This window comes from Anabrus simplex, chromosome 6 (assembly GCF_040414725.1).
Source record: "Anabrus simplex isolate iqAnaSimp1 chromosome 6, ASM4041472v1, whole genome shotgun sequence".
Classification (NCBI taxonomy): Eukaryota; Metazoa; Arthropoda; class Insecta; order Orthoptera; family Tettigoniidae; genus Anabrus; species Anabrus simplex.
In genome coordinates, this window is record NC_090270.1 from 204350638 (window position 1) to 204372726 (window position 22089).

General features: G+C 41.9%; 1 protein-coding gene across 1 annotated transcript in view; it reads right to left on the reverse strand.

Moving 5' to 3' along the window:
• LOC136876317 (sodium- and chloride-dependent transporter XTRP3) overlaps positions 1-22089 on the reverse strand; it is a 385847-nt gene that overhangs the window by 171619 nt on the left and 192139 nt on the right. The gene's annotated exons all lie outside the window — the stretch shown is intronic.

Consider the following 22089-nt stretch of genomic DNA (forward strand, 5'->3'; position numbering starts at 1 on the left):
AACCTCAAAAACAACGCGATCATATCGTATGTATACATGATGTAATAATAATACTAAATGGATGTAACACTTCACAGCTATACATACAATAATAATAATCGCAATAATAATAATAATAATAATAATAATAATAATAATATTAATAATAACAATAATAATAATAATAATAATTCGAGCTCGATACTTGTATAGTTATCCATGGGTGAGAGAATATTGTTCTCAAGTTTTATCTGTTTATTGCACTTGCGTCAAATTCAACAGCTTATAAAATGACAACGCTGCGAGATATCGAATTATTTTTTTTTCAAATGATTTATCATCATGACAAACCCTCTAAAGCTCATATAGCTGTTCACGTTGTTTCCGAACACTCCGTATGTGGAGGGAATTACTCATTTATCTGTTACTTTCATGTCACAAAAACAAAGGATGAGACTGAACAAGTTCGGTGGAAGTAACCATTTTATGTTGGCCCATGCCAGACGATATAATGCACTGTAAACAAATTTCAGTGGAAATGAATCTGGGATAACTGTGGAGTGTAATTTTAAAAGTACTTTCAGAGTAGACATACCAACCATCAGCAAGTTCTATTGGCAAGCCTATGTGAAATTCAACGATTATCTATTGTGAGCCCTTTGGAATGTTCTTACAAATAATGTGAATTCAGCATCAATTTAAAATTTGCTGGTGGTCATTAAGGCTCTTGACCTGGAACTCATTGTCGCGAAATGAGTTTACTAGAGAACAATATAAAGCAAAGTTATCTCTGTGGAGGTCATTAAGGAGGGGTGGAAGGTAAAGGTAAAGATAAAGGTATGTAACCTCGGCATTTGATGATGTAGAGTGGTTAGCTCTATGTCAGGCCGCCTCTGCCCCCAACAATTAACCTGGTACTCATTATTGGTGTAGGCTGCGTGAACCTCAGGACCATATGCTGCTCCGGAAATGGAAATCTCGTTTCTTAAATTTTTCGACTTCTTGACGGGGAACCGTGCCCACGTCCTTCCGGTTGAATCCAGCACGCCTTTATCGCCTCGGCCAAACAGCCCCTACAGAACAATATGCGTGGAATTTTTATATAACTTTCTAAAAGACACACGTTCTTTCGAGTAAACAGAGGTCAATTTTACCACTTCGGCTAAGTCCTCGCAGCGGTTATGTTTACAATTTAAATTAGGTTTCCCTAAAAAAAAATTCAAAGTGCAAAATTAGGTCGCAGATGTCTTCGTGTTGCTTGTTAACAATAAAGTCTCTCTTACTTTCTCGACTTATACGGTAAGACGAATTAGATGACAGCATCGTCAAATGGGTCGCACTAAATCAGCAACTCCTAGAACAGCATCCTTGATCCACAGAAATGAGTTCAGTTCAGTCGACGTGAACAATTATCTGCTGTTATTCAGTGGCCGAGATCTAACTCGTCTTCAATACAGGCTGTTGTCAGTCTACACAAACATAGGGGATTCATATTATTACTGGAGCGGTTGTAGTGAACGGCCAGGAAACTTCCCTCGGGTTAAAACGTAGTAAACCAGTCCACAGACTAAGTCATTTATTGTCCTGATCTTACATTTTTCCATCAGTTCTCAACTACAGAGACCTCTTTGACAGCATGTGATAATTAAGCCACTATGAAGCCCCCCCCCCCCTCTCTCTCTCTCTATCTCTCTCTCTCTCTCTCTCTCTCTCTCTCTGGGTTTTATTTCAAAGACAAACTGTACTCGTACCCTTCGTTACACGAACAAATCGGTAAGTTGCAAGGATAAAGTTCAATGATAAATGCATATTTACCAATGTAATGTACCATGTTGCATAATATTATTATTGACAAACAAATGAAACAGATCTATCACGTTCTTCAAATTTTAAGATTTATATCCTACCGAATGAGTTGGCTGCGCGATTCGAGCCGTGTACCTATTACCTTGCATTTAGGAAATGGTTGGTTCGAATCCCAATATCGGCTGCCCCTGAAGACAGTTATCCGTGGTTTCCCCACTCTCACATGGTAAAAATGCTGGGGCTATGTCTTAATTAAGGCGACGGTCCTTCCTTCTTACTCTTTTCTATCATATCGTTGCAAAAGTAAACAAATACAAACTGTATTAGCACAATTGATAAATTATTATAACCGGTTTTCGGAATCTAAATTCAATGCTTAAAAGTTACATTTACCGATATATCTTGTCTCATTTTAAATGACCGAGCGAGTTGGCCGTGCGGTTCGGGGCGCGCAGCTGAGAGTTTGCGTTCGAGAGACAGTGACTGTCGGCAGCCTTGAAGATGGTTTTCCATGATTTCCCATTTTTACACCAGGCCTGTACCTTAATTAAGGCCACGGCCGCTTCCTTTCCACTCCTATGCCTTTCCTATCCCATCTTCGCCATAATACCTACCTGTGTCGCCACGACGTAAAACAACATACAGCATCCTTTTAAATGTAACTCTGCATCCGAGCGATAGTGGGTTCGAGCCCCACTGTCGGCAGTTCTGAAGATGATTTTCCGTGGTTTCACACCAAGCAAATGTTGGGGCTGTATCTTAATTAAGGTCACGGCCGATTTCTTCCCACTCCTTGGCCTTTCCTATGCCATAGTCGCCATTAAGAACTGTCTGTGTCGGTGCGACGTAAAGCAAGTTGTAATATATATAACTATTTTTAACCATGTTTACCGCCATGAGATTATTATCATTATCCATTTAATGTAGTTTGGTGCGAGGAGAAAAATATGATTCATTTTGTTGGAAGAGATTAATTCATTATATGACATTTCCAGGACGCGTTAACATGGTTTTAAAAAGAAATGTAATGTGTAAGAACGCTAGGGGAAGCTTGGAATAAATGTGGCAAAACTATTTTGAGTACGTATAGGCTGTAATAACGAGCTAACGATGAAGATATAGGCCTACGCTCCGAATGGAGTGGCACAGTCTACAGAGTGATGAGATGACTCGAGCACAAGTCAGCTAACATTTATTTGTTTGAACCTAATAGAAATGTGTTTTACACTTTGTTACTTGTTGTATGCCATGTTATTGGCTTAATTAAACAAGTACAATGTATATCCCTCTCTCTCGTACTGGTAAAAGAGCTTGCAAGTGGTGATGTGGTCCTTAGGGATGTTGGAATGGGAGAGGGGAGGAGGCACTTCTCGGCACGCCCGCAAGTCCACAGGTCAATGTCCTCGACAGGGTGGAGGGAAAAGGGTTTGGGAATACTGCTCGTGGCAGTTGGTCAGCAGGGATGTACAAGGCGACACATCAAATCATGAAAACTGGCTTGAAAAGGATTAAACGAGATACGCGTTTTATCGTTTGCAGATCCAGAGATTACAGGCGCAATCCCCGATGCGGTATTTGAAGGGCGGAAAAAAACCCTTTCGACATTCAATGCCGTCCGATGTAGGTTTGTAAAAGATCTCTGGTGGCGCACTTGTTATTTGCGATTTTTTTTTTTTTTAATCAGCCATAGATCACCAGACTAAGAGTCTTCGTTTTGCTGACATCTCATTGTGGAAAATAAGCAGCCTAAATGGTGTCGGATCAAAATGACTGCATATGGTTGCCGAAACGGTACGATTATTACTATTATTATTATTATTATTATTATTATTATTATTATTATTATTATTATTATTATTATCGAATAAAACACACTCGAAAGGATGAGAACCTGTGGGGCTGCAAGAAAACAAACAGTTCAGATCTCGCAATCCTTAGTAGCCTTAACGATGAAAAAAATATTATATATTAATCATCATCATCATAATAATTAACGGCTTATGTGGCACTTACCCAGATGTGTGTATCTCAGTTCTAACCCTCAAGGTTAGATGAATACGTTATGGTTGTTCTTTATCTTACTGGAAGGGGGAATAGAGCACATCCTTTCCTCTTCGAGTCTTGATTTGTTGATAGTATTTTTAAGAGAGGTTTTATCAAAACTCGTGAGATTATCATGCGTAATTATAGAAATAGAAGCCAGACTAACACGGAAAATAAATGAACTTTCAAATGAAATACAGTATTATTAAGTAAATTTGAACCAAAGCAAAATTTAAAAATAATTTAAAATATTGCAGAAATCTTCCTCGTGAAAAGTCGAGATTTTCTTCTGAAGACGCTGACCAAAGTTCTGTGTGAACGTAAAGAGTTTCACCTTGTTTTCTTGACACGGCATTAGCCCAAAAGTCTACTGTATATCAGGTCTATTGTGAAAGCATAAATGTTAACAAACAAAAACTATGACGGCGTTGTACGGATCTGCACGAAAAAATTTGACGACTCTACAATGCGTCAACTTTACCTATCGGTTTACCTTGAACTGCTGGAAACTTGCAAACAATATCCCAACAATAGATCGATAATGATATGAAATGGTAGGATTGTACAGTTTTACTGGTATTGAAAGAGGTTCCACGATAACGTCTGAGGGTATTATTGGCTCCTGGTTGGAGGATACAAGTACTGTACTATATCTTATGGCAGTTGGTCGTACAGTCGCTCAAAAAGAAAATCAGCACATTGTACTGAATACGTTCCTTGCAGGTACACTTTTTTCAGACATAAATAAACCTATATACCAGGTGGCTCTCGAACGCCGTACTTTCTACTTATAAATGTGCCGCACGCACAAGTGATGAATGGGATGTCTATCAACTGATTTTCACAGGGGAACTACTGCCAGCGGGCAGGTTCCGTCAGAATATGAAGAGATAAGAAACGGAGTGTCGCTCGCAGCATATTACTCAGCGCTACTGGTCTAATGCACTTCCTTGCATTAGTAAATATCGTTTTCGACCGCATAGTCATAGGCTGGTGTTTGGTACAGCCGCACTATATTTGCTGTCTCCATATCGGCAATGGCTAGTGTGATCAGCAGCGGTGAATACACAGACATTATTTTAAAAAGTTATTCAATTTCATTTACTGCATCTTTGGCGTGTCTATAAACAGTAGCGGCGTATAGGGGGTTTGGTGAGGAGGGACAGTCGCTCCCACCCCCACTTTGTAGAGTAAATATTACATTTTATTCCACTTTAGCCAGCTGGAACTAGGAATTGTTTTAAAAAAGCTATTTCTACAAGCCTTTTTGTCTTATATGCTAAATCTTTCTTTTACTGTATAGCGCTACGGCAAGTAGTGGAGACATTGCATGTGCTGTGAGGAAGGGTAGCAGGGGTACATATTCTTTTGCCGAGATCGTGGCCACTGAGTTATAATTCACCCGCTTGCCTCGCGCATTCATCAGTCTGGCAGTCTCTCTATTGTCTGTTAGTTTCTTAGTGTATATTCAAATACTAAATGATTTTAATTGCATAATCATACCGTACATCTATGTAATTGTACCTGGAGAGCTGGCCGAGGGGTTACGGTTACGGGCGCACAGCTGTGAGCTTGCACTCAGGAGATAGTGGTTTCGAATCCCACTGTCGACAGCCCTGAAGATGGTTTTCCGTGGTTTCCCATTTTTATACCAGGCAAATACTGCGACGAAACGTCAACTGTAAAAAATATATATTTGATTGCAATTGTAATTTCAACACGAGAGAATACCAACTTTACTTTCACCGGACTAAATTAGTTCCTTTGTATTATGCTATTTTATGAAAATGTAATTAATCTGCCCCGTGGATTATTCGTGATAATAGTTTTTTTGAGATTTTGATTCAATGCTGTATAATAAAATTTTCACCAGGTATCTCAAACATACTACGGGGCATTTACATAATAAATAACATAACACAAAGAAATAATTTAGGAACGTTGGTATTAGCTCCCGTTGAAATACGATTACAACTGAATATTTTCTTTTACAATTGGCTTTACGTCGCACGGACATAGATAGGATTTATGGCGACGATGAGACAGCAAAGGGCTACACGTGAGAAGGAAGCGAACGTGGCCTTAAATAAGGTACAGCCCCAGCACTTGCCTGGTGTGAAAATGGGAAACCACGGAAAACCATCTTCAGGACTGCTGACAGTGGGATTCGAAACCAGAAAAGGAAATCTAATAACTTATTAACTTATACACGTGTAGACATTCCTCTCGATTGAAGAGTTGCTTGTATGAAACAAAAAAGCTACTACTGTTCGGTGAAGTACATGTGTAGAAGGCATACGTGTGTTTAGAGCTACTGTTGCATTCCGACCAGATTGTCCAGATTAAAATAATGTCTATGTATTCGTCGCTGCCGATCACACTAGCCATTGCTGATATGCAGACAGCAAATGTAGTCCGGCTGTACCATACACCAGCCTAGAACTATGCGGTCGAAAACGATGTTTACTAATGCAAGGGGTGTATTGGACCAGTAGCGCTGAGTAACATGCTGCGAGCGACACTCCGTTTCTTATCTCTTCATATTCTGACGTAACGTGCCCGCTGGCAGTAGTTCCCCTGTACAAATCAGTTGGTAGACATCCCATTCTTCATTTGTGCATGCAGGGCATTTATAAGTAGAAAGTACGGCGTTCGAGAGCCACCTGGTATATATGATTGGCGTGGGTATCTACTATAGGCCGGTACTCCGTATTTCCCTGTCATCTTTCATTCCAGCAACATTCATCAATATCATTTCATTCCATCTGTCAGTCATTAATCATTGCCCCAGAGGAGAGTGACGGGCTTCATTCATTACATTCGTGACACGGTCGAATGACTGGAAACAGGCTGTGGATTTTCATTTTCATTAATTAAATGTTCAGAATGTTCAAGCGCTGGCCTTCTGACCTCAGCTTGGCAGGTTCGATCCTGGCTCAGTTAGGTGGTATTTGAAGGTGCTCAAATACGTCAGCCTTATGTCGGTAGATTTACTGGCACGTAAAGAGCTCCTGCGGGACCAAATTGCGGCACCTAGGCGTCTCTGAAAACCGAAAAAATAGTTCGTGGGACGTAAAGCCAATAACATTACTTTTTATTCATTAAAATTAATTCTGATAAAATATAAAATGCAACTCACATTATTATAGCGGACCCCTTGGATCATCGTCGTGGCCATCCAGGGGCCCGCGGACCAGAATGAGGAATGGCTATACTGGGTTATCAGACTTGGAAAAAGTCCGCCTCTGTAGTCTAGTGGTTAGTGTGATTAGCTGCCACCCCCAGAGGCCCGGGTTCGGATCCCGGCTCTGCCAAGAAATTTGAAAGGTGGTACGAGGGCTGGAACAGTGTCTACTCAGCCTCGGGACGTCAACTGAGTAGAGGTGGGTTCGATTCCCACCTCAGCCATCCTGAAAGTGGTTTTCCGTGGTTTCCCACTTCTCCTCCAGGCAAATGCCGGGATGGTACCTAACTTAAAGCCACGGCCGCTTCCTTCCCTCTTCCTTGTCTATCCCTTCCAATCTTCCCATCCCCCAGCAAGGCCCCTGTTCAGCATAGCCTGAGACAAGTACTGGTCATCCTCCCCAGTTGTATCCACGACCCAGAGTCTGAAGCTCCAGGACACTGCTCTTGAGGCGGTAGAGGTGGGATCCCTCGCTGAGTCCGAGGGAAAAACCGACCCTGGAAGGTAAACCGATAAAGAAGAAGAAGAAGAAGAAGAAGAAGAAGGAAAAAGAGAAAGTCAGAAGATTATACAGAAACATCAGTAAATCACGGGGAATGGGAGGGCTATAGTTGCATGTCTGCATCGTAGTTGTGGGGAAATTACGGTGCCCAGTAATCAATAAATGTTGTAGATTGCATGTCCCGCTAACTGCTATTACGAAATCCAGACACACAGGAGGAACCGGAAGTTTTGTCCCACGCGAGTTCCTTTACGTGTCAGTAAATCTATTTAACGCCTTGAAATACCACCGGTCTGAGCCGTAATCAAACCAGTCTACTGAGTGCCTGTACTAGGAGTGTCAGATAAATATACAGATACGTAGGCTGCATTTTTTCAATCTGGAAGATGAATATTTACTCGCGTGCTACCAACGGATTTTAATCATGGTATTGTGATGCGGAAATTGTCCGACTCATCGGCTGAATGGTCAGCGTTGAGGCCTTCGGTTCAGAGGGTCCCAGGTTCGATTCCCGGCGTAATCGGGGATTTTAAATGCGTCCGATTAATTCTTCTGACCCGAGGACTGGGTGTTTGTGTTTGCCTCAACACTTTCCTCTTCATACTCAGACAACACACTAAACTACCAACCACCGCAAAAACACGCAATAGTGATTACATCCCTCCATATAGGGTTGGCGTTAGGAAGGGCATCCGGCCGTAAAACAGAACCAAATACACATGTGCAACACAGTTTGCACCCGCGACCCCACAGATGTGGGAAAATCGGCAGAAGAAGACTGTGATGCGGAAATTGCAGTAACATTGTTATTGCGCTGGCAATGAAATGAAATGCCGTATGGCTTTTAGTGCCGGGATATCCCAGGACGGGTTCGGCTCGCCAGGTGCAGGTCTTTCTATTTGACGCCTTTAGGCGACCTGCACGTCGTAATGAGGATGAAATGATGATGAAGACGACACATACACCCAGCCCCCGTGCCATTAGAATTAACCAATTAAGGTTAAAATCCCCGACCCGGCCTGGAATCGAACGCGGGACCCTCCGAACTGAAGGCCAGTACGCTGACCGTTCAGCCAACGAGTCGCACTGCGCTGGCAATAAGGTTTCGGTACTGAAAATGTAGTGACATTGAGCGTAGTGGTTCTCGAGTGTTTCATTTGTTTGGTGGCATTTATTTTGAATTAACAAGAAGTAACAAGAAAAGAATATGCCTAGGACAAGAAACTTTAAAATTAATTGAGCATGGAAAGAAATACAATGTTTTTCATCATCATCATCATCTGTTTACCCTCCAGGTTCGGTTTTTCCCTCGGACTTAGCGAGGGATCCCACCTCTACCGCCTCAAGGGCAGTGTCCTGGAGATTCAGACTCTTGGTAGGGGGATACAACTGGGGAGTATGACCAGTAACTCGCCCAAGCGGCCTCACCTGCTACGGTGAACAGGGGCCTTGTGGAGGGATGGGAAGATAGGAAGGGATAGGCAAGGAAGAGGGAAGGAAGCGGCCGTGGCCTTAAGTTAGGTACCATCCCGGCATTCGCCTGGAGGAGAAGTGGGAAACCACGGAAAACCACTTCCAGGATGGCTGAGGTGGGAATCGAACCCACCTCTACTCAGTTGACCTCCCGAGGCAGAGTGGACCCCGTTCCAGCCCTCGTACCACTTTTCAAATTTCGTGGCAGAGCCGGGAATCGAACCCGGGCCTCGGGGGGTGGCAGCTAATCACGCTAACCACTACACCACAGAGGCGGACTACAATTTTTTTAATGTTGGAAAATACTCTTAGCAGCCATACTACGAAAATCGTAAAATTAAGTAATTTCCTCAATTGTGCCAAAAGTTGAAGGTCTTAAGCGCCAGGAAAGTCTCAAATTGTGTGTCTTTGATAGCTCTAACAAACTAGAAAAACAAATTTCAAAAATCACTTTCGGCCTAAATGCAGTTCCGGAAAAACAGCCTAAAATCGCTCGTTTCTTCACTTGTTTTCTTTCTTATTCAAATCTTGGCCAAATGAACTTATTTATATCATTATTTCTGTAATGTTATTCGTTGGTTCAATACGCTTAAGCGTTTCTGTCTTTTTTTTTTGAAAAATGTCTACACCGAATGTAGCTATGAGGGTTTAAGTGAAACAAACCACTGACTCACATTACCGCTCGTAGTGGTAGAAATCGCAAACTGCTAATCTAATCGACCGGGAAACGATGATTAAGAAGATTGTAATTTTTAGGAATAAATAAAAAAAATATTCTCATACTTCAATTTATTTACCTAATTATATACCTAGGATGTTTATTGGAAAAAATCCAAAGAAAAGCAGCTCGATTTGTTCTGGGCGATTTCCGACAAAAGAGTAGCGTTACAAAAATGTTGCAAAGTTTGGGTTGGGAAGAATTGGGAGAAAGAAGAAGAGCTGCTCGACTAAGTGGTATGTTCTGAGCTGTCAGCGGAGAGATGGCGTGGAATGACATCAGTAGACGAATAAGTTTGAGTGGCGTTTATAACAGTAGGAAAGATCACAATATGAAGATTAAGTTGGAATTCAAGAGGACAAACTGGGGCAGAGGGGAGTTAGGGATTGGAATAACTTACCAAGGGAGACGTTTAATAAATTTTCAATTTCTTTGAAATCATTTAGGAAAAGGCTAGGAAAGCAACAGATAGGGAATCTGCCACCTGGGCGACTGCCCTAAATGCAGATCAGTATTGATTGATTGATTGATTGATACATACGACTTTATAGAATTACATGAATCACAACAGTATTGTAAATAGCACAGATCAGCATCTGTGAAATGCGGTGACCTACGCGTCGTAGAGATGGCGATTTAAGACGCTGACCTAGTTTCATGACGTTCTCTAGAGCAGAGCGATGAATGCACAACCCCCATATGAGACTCCACGTATACTTCGTTATAATGCTTCTTCACAGAGAGAGTAGCCAATTACAGACCATCTGTCAGGACGGATGTTGTAGCACTCGCTGAGGTACGAGGTACACGGTTCTCAGATGCTTTTTTCAGCGTCGACATTGCTGGCTTGTTTAACGTTCATCTCAGAGCGGACAGTTAAGATTACCATCTCGACTGGATGGTTCGCAACAATGCCTATTCTTCTCAAGCATCCAGTAGAAGGTAAGACAGTGAACTTCTTCATGGACTTGCCAACTGAGTTCCCACACTGCAGACGCCAAGGCTGTTCTCACATACTATGAACGCTATGTATGTAGGTTTCGTATTCAGCCAGAAGGCTAGTTTGATCCTCAATAATTGTGCCTTCAGTTGTCATATATGGCCTAAGTGTCATTCAAGTGGCATACTAGAGAAATGAGGAGTGAGGTAGTTTCCCGATGTTTTCTTCACCGAGCCAGAAGTTGCTATTGCATATCAGTCTGACAAGCCCCCTGAAATGCACTCATTAACTGACCTTATGAGTGACAATTTCACACCATTCATAACGGGAAACGGCTGCATAAGGAATGATATTACTAGCATCGCTCATACGTCAGTCACATTCGTGTCGTCAATGCGAAGAACGAGACTGAGACAGACCAGTAGTAAGGTAAGGTAAGGGTGTATTCTGCCCGAAGGCAGGTCCGAACCTCCGCAGAGGTGTGCCCGAGCCGGTGTTTACGTACGGTAGGGTGGCCAGTTCCTTTCCGCTCCTCCATTCCCTTACTCCCCACAAACAGCGCGTGGCTACCCATCCAAATCGTGACCACACTCAATGCCGCTTAACTTCGGAGATCTCACGGCTACGGCTATTGGAAGATCAATGGAAGTAGCACATTTGTTCTATCCCATTTCAGAAGACAACGTTCACTGTGAACGCCAGGCTTTGCCAGCAAGGACACATGAACGCAATAGTATAGGAAATAAACATTATTAGTCGCTAAACTAAGACGCTAAATTGAAACAGTTTTAGCAGACAAAGCTAACGATTGAGGGACTGGGCCATACAAGTGGCTTCATTGTATGCGAATGGAACCTTTCTGCGATGTGATGAAGACCTCATCGATTTAACTTCTCGATCCAATGACTTACAGTGTCCTGGCAGAATTAAAAATACCAAGCTATTGCTATAGTCTACATGTAGACGCGTCGACGTATATCACTGGCTCATTAGGTCGTAGTTTGCGTTTGCGTAGCTCACAGCGGGATCTCCCACGTAAAAATATTAGCAGCACCTTATTACGTCTCTGAACTTGGCCGTGTGACATGACCTACACTGCTTGACCACTATAATATTGTTATCAACATCATCGCATGTAATGCGTCTGGACATGACGTCAACCTGCCGAACGGCGCCTGGCGTCTTGACGGCTGTGACGTCCTGTTCCCCACTCCATTGCGGCTCGCTGGCACGGCGCACGAGCATCGCACACCCACATGTTCTGTGAACATCCACTACAGCCCACGGCCCACGTGAACCGAGTTTTACGTTTTATATACTGCGGCACTGCAGTTAACGCCTACTACTTATCTTGTCTTTACGTCGTAAATAAATAAATAAATAAATAAATAAATAAATAAATAAATAAATAAATAAATAAATATAGATGTAGTGATGAGTCTGAAATGAATACAGGTGTACGTCAAGGTAATGGGCCCTCCCCTTTACTGTTTTATTGTACTCTTCGAAAAGTTGTCAGAGAGTGGAGAAGAGTGCATTATGTCACCGACTGTAATCATTAAGATGGAGAGTTCCTCAAGGTACTACTATTGGACCTTTATATTTTCTTATATATATATATAAATGATATGAATAAAGAACAGAAATGAGCTATCGGGCTATTTTGCGGACGATGTTATTCTGTACAGAGTAATAAATAAGTTACAAGATTGTGAGCAACTGCAAAAAGACCTCGATAATGTTGTGAGATGGACAGCAGACAATGGTATGATGATAAACGGGGTTAGAAGTCAGGTTGTGAGTTTCTCTAATAGGAAAAGTCCTGTCAGTGTTGATTACTGCGTTGATAGGGTGAAATTTCCTTATGGGGATCACTGTAAATAGCTAAGTGTTAATATAAGGAAAGATCTCCATTGGGGTAATCACATAAATGGGATTGTAAGTAAAGGGTACAGATCTCTGCACACGATTATGAGGGAATTTATGTGTTGTTGTAAGCATGTAAAGGAGAGGGAATATAAGTCTCTGGTAAGACTCCAACTAGAGTATGGTTCCAGTGTATGGAACCCTCACCAGGATTACTTGATTCCTGAACTGCAAAAATCCAAAGGAAAGAAGCTCGATTGGTTCTGGGTGATTTTCGACAAAAATGTTCCAAGGTTTGGGCTGGGCACAGTTGGGAGAAAGGAGATGATCTGCTCGACTAAGTGGTATGTTACGAGCTGTCAGTGGAGAGATGGCGTGGAATGACATCAGTAGACGAATAAGTCTGAGTGGTGTTTTTAAAATTAGGAAAGATCACAATATGAAGATAAGTTGGAATTCAAGAGGACGAATTCGGGCAAATATTCGTTTATGGGTAGGGGAGATAAGGATTGGAATAATTTACCAAGCGAGTGTTCAATAAATTCCGAAATTATTATCAATCATTTAAGAAAAGGCTACGAAAACAAACAGTAATCTGCCACCTCGGCGACTGCCCTAAATGTAGACAACGGATTGATTGATTAATTTAATTAATTAATTAATTAATTAATTAATTAATTGATTGATTGATTGATTGATCGATCGATTGATTGATTGATTGATTGATTGATTGATTGATTGACTAGGACCAAAAATTAAGGGTATTGCCATAGACTGTCTAGCGTTTGCTCATGATACGGCACTGATTGCCAAAGATATCTCTGATGCACAGAAACAGATTGCTATACTGAAAGAGCAAGCAGCAAAAACATGACTTAAGATCTCATAGGAAAAAACTAAATTCATGACAAATATAGAAAAAACTCCAACTGAACTTACAACTGATATGAATACCATTTCAACAGTATAGGAATTTAACCATTTAAGTAAATGGATCACTGAAAATGGCATTGAAAACAAATCAGTAGCTTCAAGAATTCAGAAAATGGGAATTTGCTTTTCAACACACAAAGCATGTTGATAACAAAAAAAAAATCTTATCCTGGAACAGTAACATTCTTCAGTACTTAACAGTGATTGAACCGAGCTCGATAGCTGCAGTCGCTTAAGTGCGGCCAGTATCCAGTACTCGGGAGATCGTGGGTTCGAACCCCTGTCGGCAGCCCTGAAAATAGTTTTCCGTGGTTTCCCATTTTCGCACCAGGCAAATGCTGGGGCTGTATCTTCATTAAGGCCACGGCCGCTTCCTTCCCAGTCCTAGCCCTTTCCTGTCCCATCGTCGCCATAAGACCTATCTGTGTCGGTGCGATGTAAAGCCAATAGCAAAAAAAAAAGTGATTGAATCTGAAGTTCTTTATGCTTCAGAAGCGCTCAATTTACATCATGAAATCTTAAAGGAAAATTAGAGATTAGAGAATAAAATTATGAAAGAAATTTAGGGCCCGGAATTTAAAAAAAAAAAAGGAATACATTACCCCAAACCCAAATCGGAAATAAAGAGCTTTCATGTTTACAGGAGTGGTACCTAATTAGCTTCTCCTGCGAACAGTTTACTAATATATTTAACCCTGCGGTACCAATGTCGAAACAGGGAACGTGAGTTACCACGTGAGGTGTTGACAGATCCCGATACTTTCCTCTTATTGAAGAACTCTAAAACGAAACGTAGACTTGTGCAAATATATTATGTTATTAATATCACTTACATTTCACTACAAAATTTAAAAGAATGCAATTATCACACCACAATACCAGTACAACATAACATAGTTCAGAAAACTGCACATTCATTCGCTATCATCCATGTCATGGCTGGCTTTCAAACAATCATCACATATTTTCATGTGCTTCAGGCACATTTTTCTGTAACATTTGCAACAATATGTCTTGGTTTTTACATCTTTAATTCTTGAGCAAACAGTGCATCTTGATTTAGAAACAATTTCTTTTGTTGAAGCGATCCCAGCGTCTGTTACCACGTGGGGATCTATCAGACCCCCAGCTGGAATTTATTGCCAATGCGCTTTGAAGACGTCAACAATGGACAACAAGTCAAGGACTGTTGAGTCACGCTATTTCAGGAAGCTACCTAGAGTCACCGCTCTATTGTCAACGTTTGAACGGTAAATACACAAAAGTTAGTAAGCGTCGGGGTGTGTGAGATCACCACGTGGTCACTGCAGGGTTAATAAAATCAGATAGGGAATACTAAAGTGGACCAGGTAGATCATTTCAAGAATTAGGATATACATTTTCTCAGGCTGGTAATAAAGAACAGAAATTGGAAATGGAAATTGGAATCGAATAAAGCCCATAGTTGCAATCAACTGTATACTGTAGAAAGAAGTGAAGTCCGTTCAGTTCGTTCAGTTTTGAGACCGCCTTTGCTGGACGAGACTGAGTGATGGGTGGACTCAGGATAGCTTATTTATAACTTGAAAGAAACAACTGCACACGGTACTCGTAAAGAGGAGATTAAGGCTAGGTTAGAAACAACTCGACAGATAAAGCTGTGTGTATGAAGCGGCTTCGGTGGTGAAAACGTGCGAGGCGAATGGATGAGGGTATATTTCCTAGTAGAATAATGGTTTCGGCCATCGAGGATAAGATATATATATTTTTTTTTTTGCTAGTTACTTTACGTCGCACCGACACAGATAAGTCTTATGGCGACGATGGCGTAGGGAAGGCCTAGGAGTTGGGAGGAATCGGCCGTGGCCTTAATTAAGGTACAGCCCCAGCTAGCATTTGCCTGGTGTGAAAATGGGAAACCACGGAAAACCATTTTCAAGGCTGCCGACAGTGGGATTCGAACCCACTATCTCCCGGATGCAAGCTCACAGCCGTGTGCCCCTGACCGCACGATCGAGGATACGAAACAAAGGGAGTTGATAGTGACTTTTAAGGATTTATAAGTAATAGATGTGGAAATAGAAGAGTTCACAGAGCTAATTACAAGTAGTGGGTTATGAGGTACGGTATAGAATGTAATGAAGTTTCTTAACCATATCCCAGGTATTCGCAAGGTTGCTGGAGCAACTCTGGCGTATTTTGGTTTTTTATTTTATTTTTTACAAATTGCTTTACGTCGCATCGACACAGATAGGTCTTATGGCGACGATGGGATCGGACAAGGGCTAGGAGAGGTAAGGAAGCGACCAATTAAGTAAGGTACAGCCCCAATATTTGCTTGGTGTGAAAAATGGGGAAACCACGGGAAACTATCTTCAGGGCTGCCGGCAGTGGGGTTCGAACCCATTATCTCCCGAATACAAGCTCACAGCTGAGCGTCCCTAACCGGACGGCCAACTCGTTCGGTATTTTGGGTTTTGAACAGGTGTTTTATTTTTTAAGGCCGGATGGTCTTCCAGACACCACATAATTTTTAGATGAAAATTCCAATCCGAGACCGACCGGGAATCGAACTTTGCCTTCAGAATGGAAAGTCACAACGCTAATCACGCCTCTAAAGACGTATTGTGTCTATAATAATAATAATAATAATAATAATAATAATAATAATAATAATAATAATAATAATAATAATAATAATAATAATAATAATAATGCCAGCTCTGTGGTGTAGTGGTTAGCGTGATTAGCTGCCACCACCGGAGGTCCGGGTTCGATTCCCGGCTCTGCCACGACATTTGAAAAGTGGTACGAGGGATGGAACGGGGTCCATTCAGCCTCGGGAGGTCAACTGAGTAGAGGTGGGTTCGATTCCCACCTCAGCCATCCTCGAAGTGGTTTTCCGTGGTTTCCCACTTCTCCTCCAGGCAAATGCCGGGATGGTACCTAACTTGAGGCCACGGCCGCTTCCTTCCCTCTTCCTTGTCTGTCCCATCCAATCTTCCCATCCCTCCACTAGGCCCCTGTTCAGCATAGCAGGTGAGGCCGCCTGGGCGAGTTACTGGTCATCCTCCCCAGTTGTATCCCCCGACCCAAAGTCTGAATCTCCAGGACACTGCCCTTGAGGCGGTAGAGGTGGGATCCCTCGCTGTGTCCGAGGGAAAAACCGACCCTGGAGGGTAAACAGATTACGAACGAACGAATAATAATAATAATAATAATAATAATAATAATAATAATAATAATAATAATAATAATAATAATAATAATAATAATAATAATTCCAAAAACTATATAATTTACCATTATGTGAATATATGGCGGTTTTACCACCTCCAGTGCGAGATAACTGCAGAGTGAAGATATCGTTTGTGTACTACGTGAAAACTGGAATGAGCATAACGTAATACGACTACTACTACTACCATTAGTCGCTCTACAATCTCTGCCCATTGAGATAATTCTGAGCATGCTTGTTTAAAACTTCCAGCGATGGATATTTCTCTGACCTCTTGCGGAAGTGGGTTCCATTCACAGCTGGCCACAACAGTGAAGGAGTTGTGGAGGTCGAGGAATTTGCGATAGGGAGCAAAATCGTGTTCAGCAGTCTGCTACTCATGTCACGTTGTTCATGTTGCCAGGGTCAATATTTTCAATAGCTCCGGTTGCACCACGGTAAAATGAGGGAATGTAGCATGTAGGTGTAACAGAAAACGGCCGACGTTATAACTTCATTCTTGCAAGTGTTCTAATAAATCGCCGCACAAAAGTATCCTTGGGATGCGGCAAGGCAACAGTGAATATCTCGGTAGCTGGAAGTGTAGTGTATTCCACGATAGCATGATGTGATGCGGTGTGTCACTCCTTGTTCTGTGTTACTAATTTGCCGCCGACGTAGCAGACGGATGTAATCTGATGCTTGTTGTACTTCGATTGTTGCTGATTTCGCTGCTTTGTCCGCCAATTCATTGTCGAGGATTCCAACATGAGCTTTGACCCAAAGAAGTACAACTTGTTTTCTCTGCCCTTCCAGACGCCTAAAGGCTAGTACACACCAAGCGACAAAGTTGCGGAACACGTGTATCGCGACAAGTTCCAGAAGATACAGAGAGCCGCGAACACTCCTCTGCCATTATTCCGTTAAATTTGCACACTGCTCATTCCAAACAATACCTCAGAGTAGGGACCGAATAACTGGAATGCTAAGATGAACCAGTGTATTACGTACCAGTAGTATCAGAAAATTTATGAACCAGAAGAATGGGATGCTAATGAAATTACACCAACAGGTAAATGAACATGCTGATATACCCGTGCTTCGTTACGGGATTCTCAGAAAGATTATCTTTGTGATTTGTGATCTAATTCCCCAGCAACTTCCCGCCAATATGCAGGCAGGCTGTTATACTCGCAGCAGTAATGCCATCTATCTGAGATGAGTGGCAGCAGAAGGCACAGAGCACATCACAACAAACAATAATCAATGTGATGTTATTGTTGATCAATTTTATGAGCTTTCTATTTTTATTAAATTATCTTCAGCCGTTTTCTCGTGACGCGCGTACAGACAGACAGACAGACAGAAAATACGGAAAATTAAAAAGTGCATTTCCTTGTTACTGTGGACACGACCGATACAGAAATACAATTATTTTTAAATTCTGAGATGTGTACAGACAAAACTCTTATTATATATATATTATCATCAGACTTTACTCATTCCTTTTCAGACGAGGTTTCACCTATCCCAAGTAGTAACTACCAAGGAATTGAGCTCGGACGTTATTGTTTTATTAATATCACATAACTACAGTATTCACAATGTACAATTATTATTTTATGCTAATAGAGAATTTTCCCGATAGCCCGACTCTTTCGCTGAATGGTCAGCGTTTAGACCTTCGGTTTAGAGGGTTCCGGGTTCGATTCCCGGCCAGGGCGGGGATTTTAATCACGAATGATTAATTCTTCTGGATCGGTGACTGGGTGTTTGTGTTTGTCCCAACACTTTCCTCTTCATATTCAGACAACACACTGCACTACCAACCACCACAGAAAAACGCAATAGTGATTACATCCCTCCATATAGGGTTGACATCAGGAAGGGCATCCGGCCGTAAAACAGGGCCAAACCCGCATGTGCGTTACAATTCACACCCGCGACCCCACATGTGTGGAAAAGCTGTAGAAGGAGAAGAATAAGAAGATCATTTGTCTGATAAATAAATAGGCTTATTCTGAAGTTATACCTGCCAGAGAGGCGGTGGCACCCACTTACCCTTCAGGGTAAGGAATATAAACTTTCTTTGTATGTACTGTATGTTTTACTCAACAAAACTGAACCCCATAGCTCAACGGCCCCGAAGGGCCTAGCCCCACCAAGCGACCGCTGCTCAGCCCGAAGGCCTGCAGATTACGACGAATCTTCTGGGCCGTTATTCTTGGCTTCCCGACAGGGCCCGCTATCTCACCGCCAGATAGCTCCTCAACTGCAATCACGTAGGCAGAGTGAACATAGAAACAGTCCTCAGATCCAGGTTTAAACAAAGTTCTGGTCGGGTATCGAACCCGGGGCTTCCGGGTAAGAGGCAGGCACACTATTCCTACACCGTGCGGTCAGCTTATACTTAACAATGGTTTATGGTAACGATGACCTCGGTAGAGTACATGCATGCGCTGTATATGTCTGTCCGTGTGTCGCTTTTGACCAAATAGGACTTCCAATAGGACGTATTCTACGATGAAAGTATTTGAGAAACCTGATGATGGTGGTTATTCTTCTTATTCTTTTTCCTCTTCTTCCACGGCCTGGTGAGGTCGTGGGTGCGAAGTGTATCGATCATGTGGACTTCGCTACTCCTCCTGGCGCCAAGTCTCTGTGAAGAAATGTATTCACGACTGCGTGTTTCTGTGGTGGATGATAGTTTGGTGTCTTGTGTGTAAAAAGGATAATCGCACGTATAAAAATTACAAAATCAGAAAGTTTTTCATTTGGTACTAATATAAAATAAGCCAGCCTGTCTGTAAAGAGGGAGCTTTTTATTTGCAACTGATAATTTCCATGCAAAGTCTTATTCATTATGAATTTATCATGATAATCACGATTGCTATATCAATGTAAAATCAACAATTACATGCAGGCAAAAATCAGTTTCATTTTTAGCCTGACATTCTCATGATCTTCATAACAAGCCGACTTATTTACGACTATGATCACCCAGTAATGAGAAGAAGTGGTTTCACAAAATTTACAATAACCTTTTTAGCAAATATCAGATGAAATTTAAAAACTTAGTATATAGATTGATAATAAGTTCCTTTAAGTCGTATTAAAGTTTGGTAACGATCTGATCAACACTTTTAATGTTATGAATTTTCTAAGTGAGCGCTCCGTTGGAAACTGAAAATATATCGGCACTCTTTTATGTTCAACCTGCGTTAAAATTTTAAATGGGTTCGATAAAAATCTTTACTTCACATAATTGAATAAAGTAAGCAACATTTTGGTGCAGCTTGTTTCTATGTATAGCCGGCCCCATGGTGCAGGGATAGCGTTCCTGCCTCTTACAAGGGTTCGATTCCTGGGCAGGCCAGGGATGTTTACCTAGATCTGAGGGCTGGTTCGAGGGCCACTCAGCCTACGTGATTGTGGAGCTATCTGACGGTGCGATGGTGGCCCCGTTCTAGAGAGCCAACAATAACGGCCGTGAGACTTCGTCGCGCTGAACATACGACACCTCGTAATCTGCAGGCCTTCGGGCTGAGTAGTTGCCGCTTGGTAGGCCATGGTCCTTCGGAGCTGTCGCGCCACGGGGTTTGGTTTGGTTTCTATGTAGGACAAAAGATAAACGTTTTATTAACATATTAATCCGGGTGGCTACACTTTTTCCACGGTAGTAGATTATAGTCCCTCTTTGTCCAATATTATTGCTGAGTCCCTGAAATCACTTGCATTTATAAGTGCTATTCGCGAGTTTACTTCAGTTTTACCAGAAAAAAAAAATTGCTATTTGCTTTACGTCGCACCGACACAGATAGGTCTTATGGCGACGATGGGATAGGAAAGGCTCAGGAATGGGAGAAGCGGCCGTGGCCTTAATTACGGTATAGCCCCAGCAGCATTTGCCTGGTGTGAAAATGGGAAACCACGGAAAACTATCTTCAGAACTGCCGACAGTGGCGTTCGAAACCACTATGCATGTTCACAGCTGCGCGCCCCTAACCTCACGGCCAACCCGCCCGGTTTACCAGAAACTGATGACAGCTCAATTTTCAGGAGACAGCGAGCGCGGGTGCAATCGCGAGTGTTTACAACGAACATCGATTTTATAACTTTTAAAAGCAGTACAAAAGGTCAGACAAAGCAATGGCCTATTGCCTGTTCTAGTTGGCAACTTGGATTCATTTACGTGAATTCGCTTTTAATTGCAGCGTAACGCAATTTGGCCAAGAAATAAGGGCGGTCATATCTAAATGATATTTCTGACACGGGTTTAACCAAGCCAAGTCGTTTCTCGTTTACTAATATTCTCTACTAACACGTCATAAGAAAGATAGAGAATAAGAACTCTTAACAGTGGCCAATAAACAGAGTCTGGTAGGGCCATTGCCATTATTGCTATAAAGCCTCACTTCTGCGCTTGTATTTAAAGGGCCGATGACCTAGATGTAAAGTCCCTTTAAACAATCATCATCATCATCATCATCATGTAGTCTAAATATATTCGTTAACATCGCGGTGTTTACTTTCTTATAGCGGAAAAAGTACCAGACAAATTTAGAACCTAGAAATTCAAGAACAAGTTTTGAGGACATTATTCGAGAAATCGCACTTTGTTCATCACTCTTTCGTATCGCAATTGGGAACATGCATCATTTTCAAAAATATTTTTTTTGAAAAGTACACCAATGAAATAGTATGTAAACGTATTACATTGTGATATGTTGCCTTGTTTTCTACCATTAAAAAAATATTTAATAGTGCCTTTCCGCAAGGCGAGTGAAACGGCCTCTGACGTAAGCGGCGCGCTGTGACGTCACGATCCAGTACCGCATGGAGCTCAACCAGCCGTTATGCATTAGCCGTTGCTAAAAGCCGATTGTTTATTATTCATGATCGCGAATAACTTCAAAATGACAGAAAGAAGGTTCAAAAGAGCACAATCAGACAATCTATCATGTGTAGATGTCGTCATTCTTGAAAAATAGTGACTTTTGTGGCCGCAGAATTTCGCGGATAAAAAACAAGTTTGTAAGGGGCATCTTTTATATACGTGCAATGTACTGTAACCCATAGTATTAGGATAACAACTGAACCTGGATAGATATCACATCACTTTCAACATTTCCTTCTAGACTGATTCCCCTATTAAAGAATAACATTACATTTTCGGGCTTTCAGCATTAGTAAAGTAAGAAATCGGATTTCAGCACTAACATAAACATATAAGTAGCATTATAGTACTAGTCCGCTTCTGTGGTGTAGTGGTTAATGTGTGCCACTCCCGGAGGCCCGGTTTCGATTCCCGGCTCTGCCATGAAAGTTGAAAACAAATAGTACGAGGGCTGGAAAGGGGTCTACTCAGCCTCGGGAGGTCAACTGAGTAGAAGGGTTTCACATCCCACCTCAGCCATCCTCGAAGTGGTTTTTCGTATTTTCCTACTTC